This window comes from Microtus pennsylvanicus, chromosome 13 (assembly GCF_037038515.1).
Source record: "Microtus pennsylvanicus isolate mMicPen1 chromosome 13, mMicPen1.hap1, whole genome shotgun sequence".
Classification (NCBI taxonomy): domain Eukaryota; kingdom Metazoa; phylum Chordata; class Mammalia; order Rodentia; family Cricetidae; genus Microtus; species Microtus pennsylvanicus.
Genome location: NC_134591.1, coordinates 60,285,384 through 60,297,707, shown reverse-complemented (window position 1 = coordinate 60,297,707; position 12,324 = coordinate 60,285,384). Strand labels below are relative to the sequence as shown.

The window sequence follows — 12,324 nt, the reverse complement described above, 5'->3', positions numbered from 1 at the left end:
AAGGTGTTAGGATGTATCCCAGACTTCCCCGGGCTTACTGTGAAGCTAAGGATAATCTTGAACACCTGATCCTCCTGCCTCGGCCAATCAAGTGCCAAGATTACAGGTGCTCGCCAGCACCACGTCTGGTTTAAGTGATGCTCGTGACCGATCTAGGGGTCTGAATGTATTATGTGAGCATTCTGCCAACCGAGCTGCCTCCCCCGCCATTCACACAACAGATATGTATTCATGAGCATCCCTCTCTTCTCAGGGCCGGTTCAGCCACACACTCTGGGGCTTATCTTCAGTGTCAGATGTTGGTGCAAAACCCAGGAAGAACACTTCCCCAGCAGTAGTAAAGGAGGGAAGGGTTACGTTGCAGAGCTGCTACTTGAACATGCAGCAGCCAAAGCGGAACCTGACCACTGCACCCTGGGTACTCAGTCTTCAACAATGTGCTAACAAGGGTACCTTCGTGCACCCCGCCTGCTCAGCTGCCCAGCTCGAACTGGCTACAGCTTTGAGTTGTGTCCTTGCTTCTTATCTAGTGCCTCCAACTCATGGACACCTCATAGTAAAGCCTTATATTATTTTTGAATAGCCATTCCCTCGGGCTGGTGTTCTTAAAGGATTTCTACCTGAAATATATCTCAGCACATGCTATATCAAACCAGCAGTATTTGCATCTAATAGGATCTAAGAAGCGTTCAGTGATGTCACTGGCCTGAGGGTAGGGCAGGGAGGAGCGTGGCCATGGCTGAGGACTCCTTCCACAGACTAGCCCTCTAAATTTCCCAGCAGCTGACCCTGCGGTGTGACTCCTGAGAGGTTGCTAGATAATAAGGTAAAGTTACTTCCCCAAGATCCTGCAGGAAATAAATGGCGCAGGCAGGATTTAAATCCAGGTCTGGCTGCTCCCAAGCCCAAGACTTCCCACTGGCCACAGCCCAGCCTCCCCACCCTGTGTGCGTCTTCTCAGCTGACCTTGGTGGATTCTCCAAACTGTAGTCTAGCCCTTGGGGTGGAGACTGGATGGTGCCTGGGTGCAGAACGGTCTGTGAGGGACTCTAATGGTTTCTGTTACCTATATGGCTGAGTGCTATTGATCGCTCTTAGTGTTGCCGTGGCAGCCACAGCAACGATTGTTTCTGAAACCTCTACATTCCCAGCTATGTCTTTTTTTTAAAAAAATGTATAATGTCATTAAAAACCCAGGGGTTTTCTATGAAAACAGTAGGAAGAAAATGAAATGTATCCATTGTCTTCTCAGATGTAGCTCTGTTAACCATGTGCCACGGCTTCTTTGGGCATTTGTTCCCGGCATAGCTCAGGGGTTTTCTGTTAGTAGCGCCGCATCATCCGGTATGCACCCAGCGCTGTGCCTTGCCAGTTGCTATTATATCAGAAGAGATTTCCCATACAATAAAATTTCTTCAAGAGTCAGATGAAATGACTTTGTGAAATCTAATCATATAGATTTACTGAATGTATTTCAGATGCGCTCGTGGTGATAATTGAGTTTCTTAAGTTTTTCTGTTGAAAACTGTGACAAAATTATGTATCTCTCTGTCTACATCACATGTGTCTAGGTTTTATTTTTATTTTTATTTTTAAGACAAGGTTTCTCTGTAGCTTTAGAGCCTGTCCTGGAACTCGCTCTGCAGACCAGGCTGGCCTCGAACTCACAGAGATCCGCCTTCCTCTGCCTCCCGAGTTCTGGCATTAAAGGCATGAGCCACCACTGCCCAGCTCTGGATTTTTTTAATCCAGTCCTGATCTCAGGCTCACTGTGCAGCCAAGGATGAGCCTGAGTTCTTGATCCTCTGCCTCCACCTCTCTAGTGCTGGGATTTCAGGTGTGCATCAGCATACCTGGGTTCACAGTATCTTTTGTATTTTTTTTAAAAAAATTCTTTTTTCTTTTCTTTCTGCTGATTTTTTTAAACTAGAAATGATTAGAGTGCATATCCTTTATAAAGCATGCAGACAATCCTTGTCAGACGTCAGTAACCTTTTCCTGGACATTTATGCTGACGCAGACCTCTTTATCAATACTTTAAAAAAGGAAAAGATTGTACTGAGTTGGACATCAAAGTCTGAAAGGAAATTAAAACAATAAAAACTACGTGTGTATATTCATCAAGCTACTACAATAGAAGCTGGGGACTTTAAAACATCAGTTCAGGATTACCTACAATTAACATGGCTATAAGAATGGCATAGGATGTTGATAGGGAAGCTGCATCCTGGGCATCACAGCCACAGTGTGTTGTGGATGACTTTCCAGCATGGGCGGCGGGGGGGGGGGGGCTCTGTATGGCAGTCACAGTGGGGAACGTGTTCAGGACAGGTGTGCAGTGTGACACCTTCCTGAGACCGCAGCATCCCAGACACCAACTGAGGAAGGACGGCAACTGGGGACTTCGCCTGTGCCTGGTTTTATGTGAAATGTTGTATTGCATTGGGGAGTCTAACTTTAAATGTTTATACAAATGTGTTGGCTCACACGCGCCATATTGAAAGAGATACAAGCTTTAGCAGTGAGTGTGTCAGCACTTGAGGGGCCCTCTTGAGGTACCCAAGTGGCTTTCAGCTTGGTTTAACAACAGAACCATGTCTGCCCTTGTGGATTTGCACTGTCAGCAGACCATGGCCGCTGTGGCACAGGGCACCATCTTCCTCCGTTCAGGGCAGTTCACTGAGATTACCTGTGGGGTTCATCTTGCTCAGAACTGTGTGGGGGCTGGAGATGCGAGAGCCCACAAAGTTCTTGCTCATTTAGAATATCAACCCACTGCGGGCAGATCATCAACTGACTTGATGAACAAACACCCAGTACTTCATTTCCTTTTGTCTGTGGCAGCGTGTGTGTGCGCACGAACAGTTGTGTGCGTGCGTGTACATGCAGAGGTCAGAGTTCAGTGTTGGGTGTCTTCCTCAGTTGATGCTCTCCACTTTATTTATTTATTTTGAGACAGCATCTTGCTGTGGGGCAATGCTCTTGTACCCCGTAAAGATTTGTCACTTGTATTGGTTTAATAAAACACTGATTGGCCAGTAGCCAGGCAGGAAGTATAGGTGGGGCGACCAGAATAGGAGAATTCTGAGCAGAGGAAAAGCTCAGTCTGCTGTCCTCACTCAGATGCAGAGGAAGCAAGATGAGAATGCCTCGCTGATAAAAAGTATCAAGTCACGTGGCTAACACAGACAAGAATTATGGGCTAATTTAAGATGCAAGAATTAGTTAACAAGAAGCCTGAGCTAATAGGCCAACCAGTTTATAAATAATGTAGGCCTCTGTGTGTTTCTTTGGGACTGAATGGCTGTAGGACTGGACGAGACAGAAACCACTGTCATCAGTGCCTCTTTCTTAACCTGGAGCTCACTGACAGGTACCTCTGAGAATTTGCCTGTCTCTGTGTCCCCATCCACCAGAATGGGGTTACAGCAAATGTCACCCCCTTCAGCTGTCACATGGGTGCAGGGGTCTGAAGTCAGATCCTTAAGCTTGTGCAGAAAGCATTTTACTCACGGAACCATCTCCTCAATGACCCTCGATTATTTTTAGTTTTTCATATGCTAATAAGTTTTATATGCTATTAATTTGCTTTTCTCTTTTTAATTGTTCATTCACATCCTTTGTCCCTGCTTTTCTTATGGAACTGAAGGACTCTCTGAATGCTGGAGCTTGACCTTGGCTTGTCAATTCTATGCACACAGTTTATCATTTGTTTCATTTTAATCGTGTCATTTTTCAATTTCTAGAGATATGAAAATCTTATTTAGTCAGCTGTCATTTTAACAGGTTAAAAAAATTGATCTCTTCTGAGCCTCATCCCTGCTTCTAAGGCATGACCAAATTTGCTAGAAAAAAACAAAATCAATACACGGAATTATACCCTAAGTACAGCTTTCAGAGCTTGCATTCTGTGGTCGTCAGGGGATTTCTCATTGAGTTGCATTTTTAAATATTGTAAAGTTTTTGTGCCACATAGTAAGCTTGTGGAATGCCGACAAGAAGCAAACAAAAGTTCCTGAAATAAAAAATAAACAAGCAAATCACTAACCAAAACTAACAGCCAACCAATAATAAAAAAATACCTGTCACACATGGTGGCACACACCTTTAATCCCAGCACTTCAGAGGCAGAGGTGGCCGGATCACTGTGAGATCAGGACCAGACTATACATAGGGAGCCTCAGGCCAAGGCTACTGAATGTCTTCTTTTTTCTTGCTTTGAATTCTGTTTTTGTATTGCTGCTGTTGTCCTCATGTTTGCCAAAGATGCCACTGATTACTTGTCTATTTTTGTCCTAAGGTCACACTATGTAGCCCAGGCTGGTCTTGAGTTTGCAGACTTCCTGCTTTAGCCTTTTATTTTTAAACGGTTAAGAAGCTGCCATAGAAAATCAGAGTTGGAGCCTGGTCTACAGAGTGAGTTCCAGGACTGCTGCTAGTCAGAGAACTGTACTTCAATAGATTTACACACTGAAGAATAATGGATTTTTTTAAAAATCTGTTTCATCTTATTCTGTGTTTTCTCTATTTGCTCCTAAATGGTCTCCTTTGCAGTCAACTTTTTACTTGGGATTATGCCGCACTTGCCTCTTTGCTTGTGGTGATCTGGAAGTGCTGTGCTGGCTGCATTTAATACCCGAAGCCCGTATTTCTCTAACCATCCAAGTCAACAGTTGAATGATTCCTACTGATTTTGCCATCCCCAAGATAAGGGCATCCTCCTGTCTCTCCCTCTGCCTATGGGCATGTTCACTAACAGAGAGACCGCTGGTACCCTTTCACCAGCACTGGCATTTCCACATTTTGCTTTGAAGAAAAATTCCCCTTCATTTCTTAGACAAAACCCTTGCTTAGCTGGGATCAGTGCATCCCACTTGCTCTTTTACATATGGTTGGCTCATGTCTCCTTGGGTGACCTTGGAGTGATGATTTAAGCTGAGACAATAGCAGTATTGTCTTTAAATCTCTGAGTCCCTGCAAAGAACAGCCGCATCCCTTGGCGTATGAGGGAAGCTGGCGTATGAGGAAGCTTTCTCCCTTCTCATCATCTACAGCAGGGGGTTCTCAACCTTCAACCCTGCAACACTTCAAAACGGTTCCTCATGTGGTGACCCCCAACCCCAAAATGATTCTGCTGCTACTTCATAACTGTAATTTTGTTACTATTATGAATTATAATGTAAACATCTGATATGCAGGACATCTGACATGTGACCCCAAACAGGTTGAGATCTACGATATGTAATCTTTGGGGAGGAGGTGAGGAGGGCTTGATGTGCAGGCATGAGGACCAGAGCTTGGATCTTGGCACTGACCTAACAATTGGGGCCTGCTCTTGTGCATGCCTGCAACCCCGGCACAGAATGGGGCAGACAGGAACATTGCTGGGGCCTGATCTTATACATTTCTGTAACCCCGGCACAGAATGGGGCAGACAGGAAGAGCGCTGAGGCTTATGGGCTATTAGCCTAGCCACAAACACGAACTCCAGGTTCAAGGAGAGTTCCTACCTTGAATGAGTATATGGGAACTGATAGAGGAGGCTACCCATTACCTCCCTCTGACCTGTGCACACACCTGCATGCAGACATGGGTTATGTGCTCACTCTGTCTCTCTCTCTCTCTCTCTCTCTCTCTCTCTCTCTCTCTCTCTCTCTCTGTCTCCTTTTATTTTCTTCAATTTAATGCTAAAAATTAGTCAGAGAACTGCCTGGTTTGGGTTCCTTTGAAGCTACTTTTCTCACCCTGGATTCGAGGTCTTATCACTTGAAAACACTGCCGGGCTATTCCCCCTCCAGATATCCGGTCGGTCCTTTGATTCTCCGCATCGGGCTTTGCTTCATCTCAGAGGTCATTTATTTCTGTTCCGCCCACTTCTCTTCCTGCATGCTGGCTCTCTGTCCACTGTGTGCCCTGCTGCCCGTTCTCATCATAGCCAAGCCCTTACCCTCTTTGTCCTGCAGACGTTTTCAGCTCTATTCGCCTTCCCCTCAATCACTCCTCTACAGAGCAATTCTGCCCTGCTCTGATTCTCCTGCCGACTTAAATCGTGCCATTGCGTTCTTCGGTCTTCATTCTTATGATTTAGCTCCCCGTGAAAATAAAAGTTTTAATTTGAAGCAGTCACAGATGTATGAGAGGGCTGGGGACATAAGCTTGGTTGGAAGAGCGCTCACCTACCATGCCCGAAGGCCTGAGTCCTCCCATTCCTCTGCCTCCCGGCATGGAGCAAAACTGTGTGGTGGCACAGGCCTGTAATTCCACCACTTGGGAATTGGAGGCAGGAGGATTGATTACAGGTTCACGTAGGTTCAGTGCCATCCTTGGCTACAGAGTGAGTGCAAAACCAAACTAAACCAAGACCAAGGCTATGATTAAAATTAGGAGCACAGCGCAGCCCCTAATCCTTTTGATTTTTGAAATATTTATGAATATTCAAAACAGCAGGCCCGAACCAGAATGCTTCGGGATCTACTTCCTGAACAAGCAGAGGCTCCTGTGTAACCACAACAGCTGTGAGCATCTGGAAACGCACACAAATCTACAACTGCCTTCCAGTCGTCACATCACGTGCAAGTTCTCCGAGCTGGGGCTGAGGTGAGGGCCGGTGATCTTTCTCAGCACACAGAGCAGGCAGGTTGCCATACCACAGCCACAGAGGGAGCAAACTTCCCTGCTTGTGTTAGTTATCTGTCTTGAAAAAATGCTTGACAAACGCAACTCGAGGAAGGAGGGTTTAGTTTAGGATCACGATTTGAAGGTGCGGTCCATCGTGGCGGGGGGGGGGGGGGCGGGGGGGAGGCATGGCGGCAAGGGATTGAGGTGACTGGTCACATTGCGTCCTCAGTCACAATGCAGAGAGAGATAAATGCCTGTGGCTCCTCCATTTTTGTACAGTTCAGGCTCCCAGCCTACAGGATGGTACCACTCACATTTTAGAGTGTATTTTCCCACGCAATCAACCTTCTTTTAGAAACACCCCCTTCATAGGCTGATAGTCTCCAGGTGGCAGTCATTACTGCGAGTACCGACAGAAGCCTGAGCAGAGGGCTGTGGCTCAGAATGGCTACTACAAGAGACCTGGTGTCTCCTTTAACGTGGAACAGTCCAAAACCTTCCCCTGACCTTCATGGCTTTTTGGCCCTTTGGATGATCACGTGTGGTGAAGTGAGGCCTGACAAAGCTCCTGCTGAAGTATATCTGGTCAAGCTTCTTTGGACCATCATTGAAGTGAGGCTCTTTTGATTGAAGCAGTATCGCCTTGCTGCCCCATCGCCGCCAATGCCTCCTGCAATCCCTTGGTTAAGGAGGCATGCTCCAGCTTTTCCATTCCCCTTTGTAATTACCAGCCCAGGGGATGACTTGCAACTATGTAAGCATCTCGTCCTTAAACAACTTTCAATTTGCTTCTGTCTGTTTTGTTTGACAGATTACTTACTATTTGCTGCTATTATTAATGACTCTGCTTTTCAAGTTATCTCCAACATGGCCAGCAGGTGTCCCTTCAAGCCAGTTTCTATGTCTTTCTGACTCATCCCCGTCATTCCCTGGCCATTTCCTTATTTCAGGTCTAAGATGCTTTCGGCTTGGCTTGGGTCCTCTCTGCCCCAGCCCTGGGATTGACCGTTTCTTCATGGACCCTGGTCCTTTTAGTAGAAAATGCTATTTAGAAACTAAGACCCGGTCCTAGATGCTCTCACTGCTCCCAGAAATGCCGCTCACAACCTCTAGGTGGCAGAGCTGAGGAATCTAAGCATGCATGTACACACACGTCTCCAGATGGATACGCACACACACACTCACACCACAAGGGATGGTCTCAGAGTGATGGTGCCAGTTTGGATCCAACAGCGACAGCTGCATTCCGACCTTTGCTCTCCCTTCCTGTGTTATTGTGGCAGGCGTCCTCTAGTCTGAGAAGCCAGCTTTCTAGTGTCCTTTCCTCAGCTGACGAGCCACTGTGTGGAAATGAGTTCCCATGTTATTGTCACCTTTCCTCCACGCCATCTAGACTTATCTTCTGTATGATATGTTCACGCTCTGTCTCCTCATCTGTCCCCGAGTCTGACACCATGTGCCTATTCCCTCCCCTTCAGATACCACTCATCCATCACCAAGGGTGTCAACTGCCTCTGTCTCCGTGTGCCCCCTACCCCTGTCACCCTGGCTGAAGGCACAGTAGTTCTCATTCCCTCTCCTCCCTGGCAGGTGTAGACGCCATTGTCCCATTTACTGTCTCAGCGTCTCGCCTTTTATTTGAAGTCCATGCTATCTATATACTTCATGCTGGAGGGAGACGCTTCCCCCAACTCTGCTTATTCCTACACTGCTTCAAGGACATTTTCTCTGCTACTCAAATCCATTTTCTCCTTTTGAAAACATGTCACAGAGCCATTTCATAAGTCTCCCCGAGGTATCTTTCCTTCCTGCTTATTGATGCTTACATGAAAACAAAGCTAGCGGGGTACTGCTTAGCTATGGAAAGGTGAGCACTGTCCCCCTCCTCGCCACACACACACACACACACACACACACACACACGCACACGCACACGCACACGCACACACGCACACACGCCCCTTTCCTCCTCACTCTTCAGTTGCCGTCCCAAAGCACCAGCTCGCCACAGTGACTCCAGAGGAAGTAGGGCTCCCCTCCATCCCACCTACCATTTAGCCACTCACTTGCCTCCTTCCCAGCCTGTGCTAGCGACCACAAAGGATTTGCTGCTGCTATCTTCTCTCCCTGGAGGGAGCAAGGTCCCTGGGGAGTTGGCATTTTATAGGGCAGGAGCATGCGTAGTCAATGGGAATGCCAAAGGAGACTCATCAACCGTAAAAAAGTGGAATGGCATTTGATGAGTCCACCAGATTGGTCAAAATGGTAAGAGCTTAGTTGATGTGGGATGTTCTTCTGTATATGTGTTGCTTTTATTGTTAATTTTATTTAATGAATACAGCTGTTTTGGCTATTGGCTTAGAAGCGTAAAGCCAGGTGAGATATCCAAGCAGAGACAGAGGAGGAAAGAAGGCAGAGTCAGACAGATACCAAGTAGCTGCCAAAGGAGAGAGACACCATAACCTTACTGGTAAGCCACAGCCTTGTGGAGATACACAGATTAATAGAAATGGGTTAAGATGCAAGAGCTAGCTAGGAATATGCCTAAGTCATTGGCCAGTGTTGTAATTAATGTAGTTTCTGCGTGATTATTCAGGTCTGGGCAGCTGGTAAACGAAAGAGCAGCCTCCATTTACACTTAGTGTTTGTGAGGGTGCTGGACATGAAGAGTGAATCCTCTGCTTTTGATTATAACTTTGTTATAATCACTTTGTAAGACACATTTTACAGCCAGGCAGTGGTGGCTCATGCCTTTGATCACAGCATTTGGGAGGCAGAAATGGATGGATCTCTGTGAGTTCAAAGCCAGCCTGGTCTACAGAGCCAGTTCCAGGACAGCCAGAGCTACACAGAGAAACACTGTCTCAAAAAAAAAATCAAAGGTACATTTTACATTCCCTAAAAACCTTGGATATGTGAATGTTTGTAACCTTACAATGCTGGGGGGCTTGAGAAACTCTCGTACATGCCTGTAATGAGGAATAGATAATAATGTTTATATTGAGTAGATAAAGTCAGTGCTCATAACAAAAGACTAGGTAAACTACTCTATTTTTATGCTATTGAATATTATACCTCATGAATAAATGAGCCAGACATAGTCATATGCATCAATGTGAACTTTACAAATCAAACAGGCACCACAGAGTTGTCCCAGCCCCTGGTGATGTCACACAGGGCTGTCAATATCTAGAATGATAATGGTGTCGGTAAAGCTACCATTTATTGGTTCACTGTCCTCGGCCGGGCCAGGCATTTCCACACACAGTTGTAGGCAGCCCTGTGTGGTCAGGCACCACTTCTACCCTACTCTGTAGATACTGAAAGGAGACATCATGAAATCCCAGAAAGAAGAAAAGTGCCCAAGGTCCCATGGCTCTTGACCTCAGAGCCAAGACATGAAACCCAAGCTGCATTTCTGGAGTCCATGCTTTGTTGATCCTGGGGATGGTCACACACAGAGTTGAAAAGAAACTCAAAGCCTGGGTCCCCCTGCTTGGGGAAGAGGCATCAATAGGAGGGACATGGATGCTGAGGTCAATGGAGAGGGTAGAGTCTTGCATCTGGGTCCCAATCACCTTAGCAGCTAGGAGTGACAGAGCGCGCGCTCTCTCTCTCTCTCCCTCTCTCTCCCTCTCTCTCTCTCTCTCTCCTCCTCTCTCTCTTTCTCTCTCCCCTCCGTCCCCTCTCTCTCCCTCTTTCCCTCCCTCCCTCCGTCCTCTCTCATGTCTGTCTGTCTGTCTGTCTGTGTGTATGCACACACAAAGGCACATGGTCATGTCATGGCGCACATGTGGAGGTTTGAGGACAACTTCCAGGAATTGGTCCTCTCCTTTCCACCTTTTGTTTGAGGCAGGTCCCTCCTGTTCACCACTGTATAGAACAGACTGGCTCTTTGTGAGCTTCTGGGTAATTCTCCCACCTCTGCCTCCCATTTAACCTAGGAGTGCTGGGATTACAGATGTGCCCCATCACATCTGGCCTTTTACTTGGGTCTGGGGACTCAGACTCAGGTGGCCAGGCTTGTGGGCGAGCACTGTCATTTTGGCGCCACCTCCTTGCCACTTCCCTGTGTTTGTGATGTGGAGATCAAACACAGGGCCTTGTCCGTGGAAGCCTCCCCCACTTCCCCACGTGTTTGTGATGTGGGAGTTCAGACACAGGGCCTTGTGCATGGAAGTCTGCACTGAACTAACCCAAGTCTTTTGTGTATCGTTTACTTTGAGACCTGGTCTCATTCTATAGAGTCACCAAAGCTGGCCTTGACCTCCCTCTGGCCTATGCCGGCCTTGCACTTGACCCTCTGCTTCAGTCTCCTGAGAAACTGGGACAGGCTGACCCAGCTTGCCTGTGGTCTTTACAGAATCCCTTTCTCTGTCTCCAGGCGCAGGGCCGAGTACACCTAAGTTTCTGTCAATGTACACATACCACATCACACTGTAAAGTCACACTAGATCCCACTGCAGGGTCAGCTGCCCAAGTGCTCTCCCTCCATTCTGCCTGAACATTCTGGCCAAGTCCTGAGACTTTTATTGGTACCTTTTCCTCATTTGTAACATGGAGATGATGAGACGAACAACCTCACAAAAGTCTCAGAGATGGAGGTCACCAGCAAGGACAAGTCACACAGTCTCACACAAACCTGGCCCCAGATAGAGCTAGGAATAAACTTCCTGTTCAACCATGCACACTGCTCTGTAAGCTGGTAACATGGCTGCCACTACATAGAGGAGCACAGTCCGTAGGGGAGCACAGCCCACAGAGGAGCACAGCCCACAGAGGAGCACAGCCCACAGAGGAGCACAGCCTACAGAGGAGCACAGCCCTTAGAGGAGCACAGTCCATAGAGGAGCACAGCCCTTAGAGGAGCACAGCCCTTAGAGGAGCACAGTCCATAGAGGAGCACAGTCCATAGAGGAGCACAGTCCATAGAGAAGCACATTCCATAGAGGAGCACAGTCCATAGAGGAGCACAGTCCATAGAGGAGCACAGTCCATAGAGGAGCACAGTCCATAGAGGAGCACAGTCCATAGAGGAGCACAGTCCATAGAGGAGCACAGCCCTTAGAGAAGCACAGTCCATAGAGGAGCACAGTCCATAGAGGAGCACAGCCCACAGAGGAGCACAGCCCATAGAGGAGCACAGTCTATAGAGGAGCACAGTCCATAGAGGAGCACAGCCCTTAGAGAAGCACAGTCCATAGAGGAGCACAGTCCATAGAGGAGCACAGCCCACAGAGGAGCACAGTCCATAGAGGAGCACAGCCCACAGAGGAGCACAGTCCATAGAGGAGCACAGCCCACAGAGGAGCACAGTCCATAGAGGAGCACAGCCCTTAGAGGAGCACAGCCCTTAGAGAAGCACAGTCCATAGGGGAGCACAGTCCATAGAGGAGCACAGTTTATAGAGGAGACAGCCCGTAGAGGAGCACAGTCCATAGAGGAGCACAGTCCATAGAGGAGCACAGCCCACAGAGGAGCACAGCCTACAGAGGAGCACAGTCCGTAGAGAAGTATAGCCCATAGGGGAACACAGCCCATAGGGGAGCACAGCCCTTAGAGGAACATAGCCCTTAGAGAAGCACAGTCCATAGAGACGTCTCTATGATGCTTCTACGTTCTGTCTGCTGTAATTAGTTCGAGAAACGTTCAGGTCCCCAGCGGACTCAGACTCTTAGAAGAAAATAGGCAGCGGGTGAGACAACC

The 12,324-nt window shown here is 47.6% G+C and overlaps 1 protein-coding gene across 5 annotated transcripts in view; it reads right to left on the bottom strand.

Moving 5' to 3' along the window:
* Window positions 1–12,324, bottom strand: part of Csmd2 (CUB and Sushi multiple domains 2) — a 547,650-nt gene that overhangs the window by 59,916 nt on the left and 475,410 nt on the right. The gene's annotated exons all lie outside the window — the stretch shown is intronic.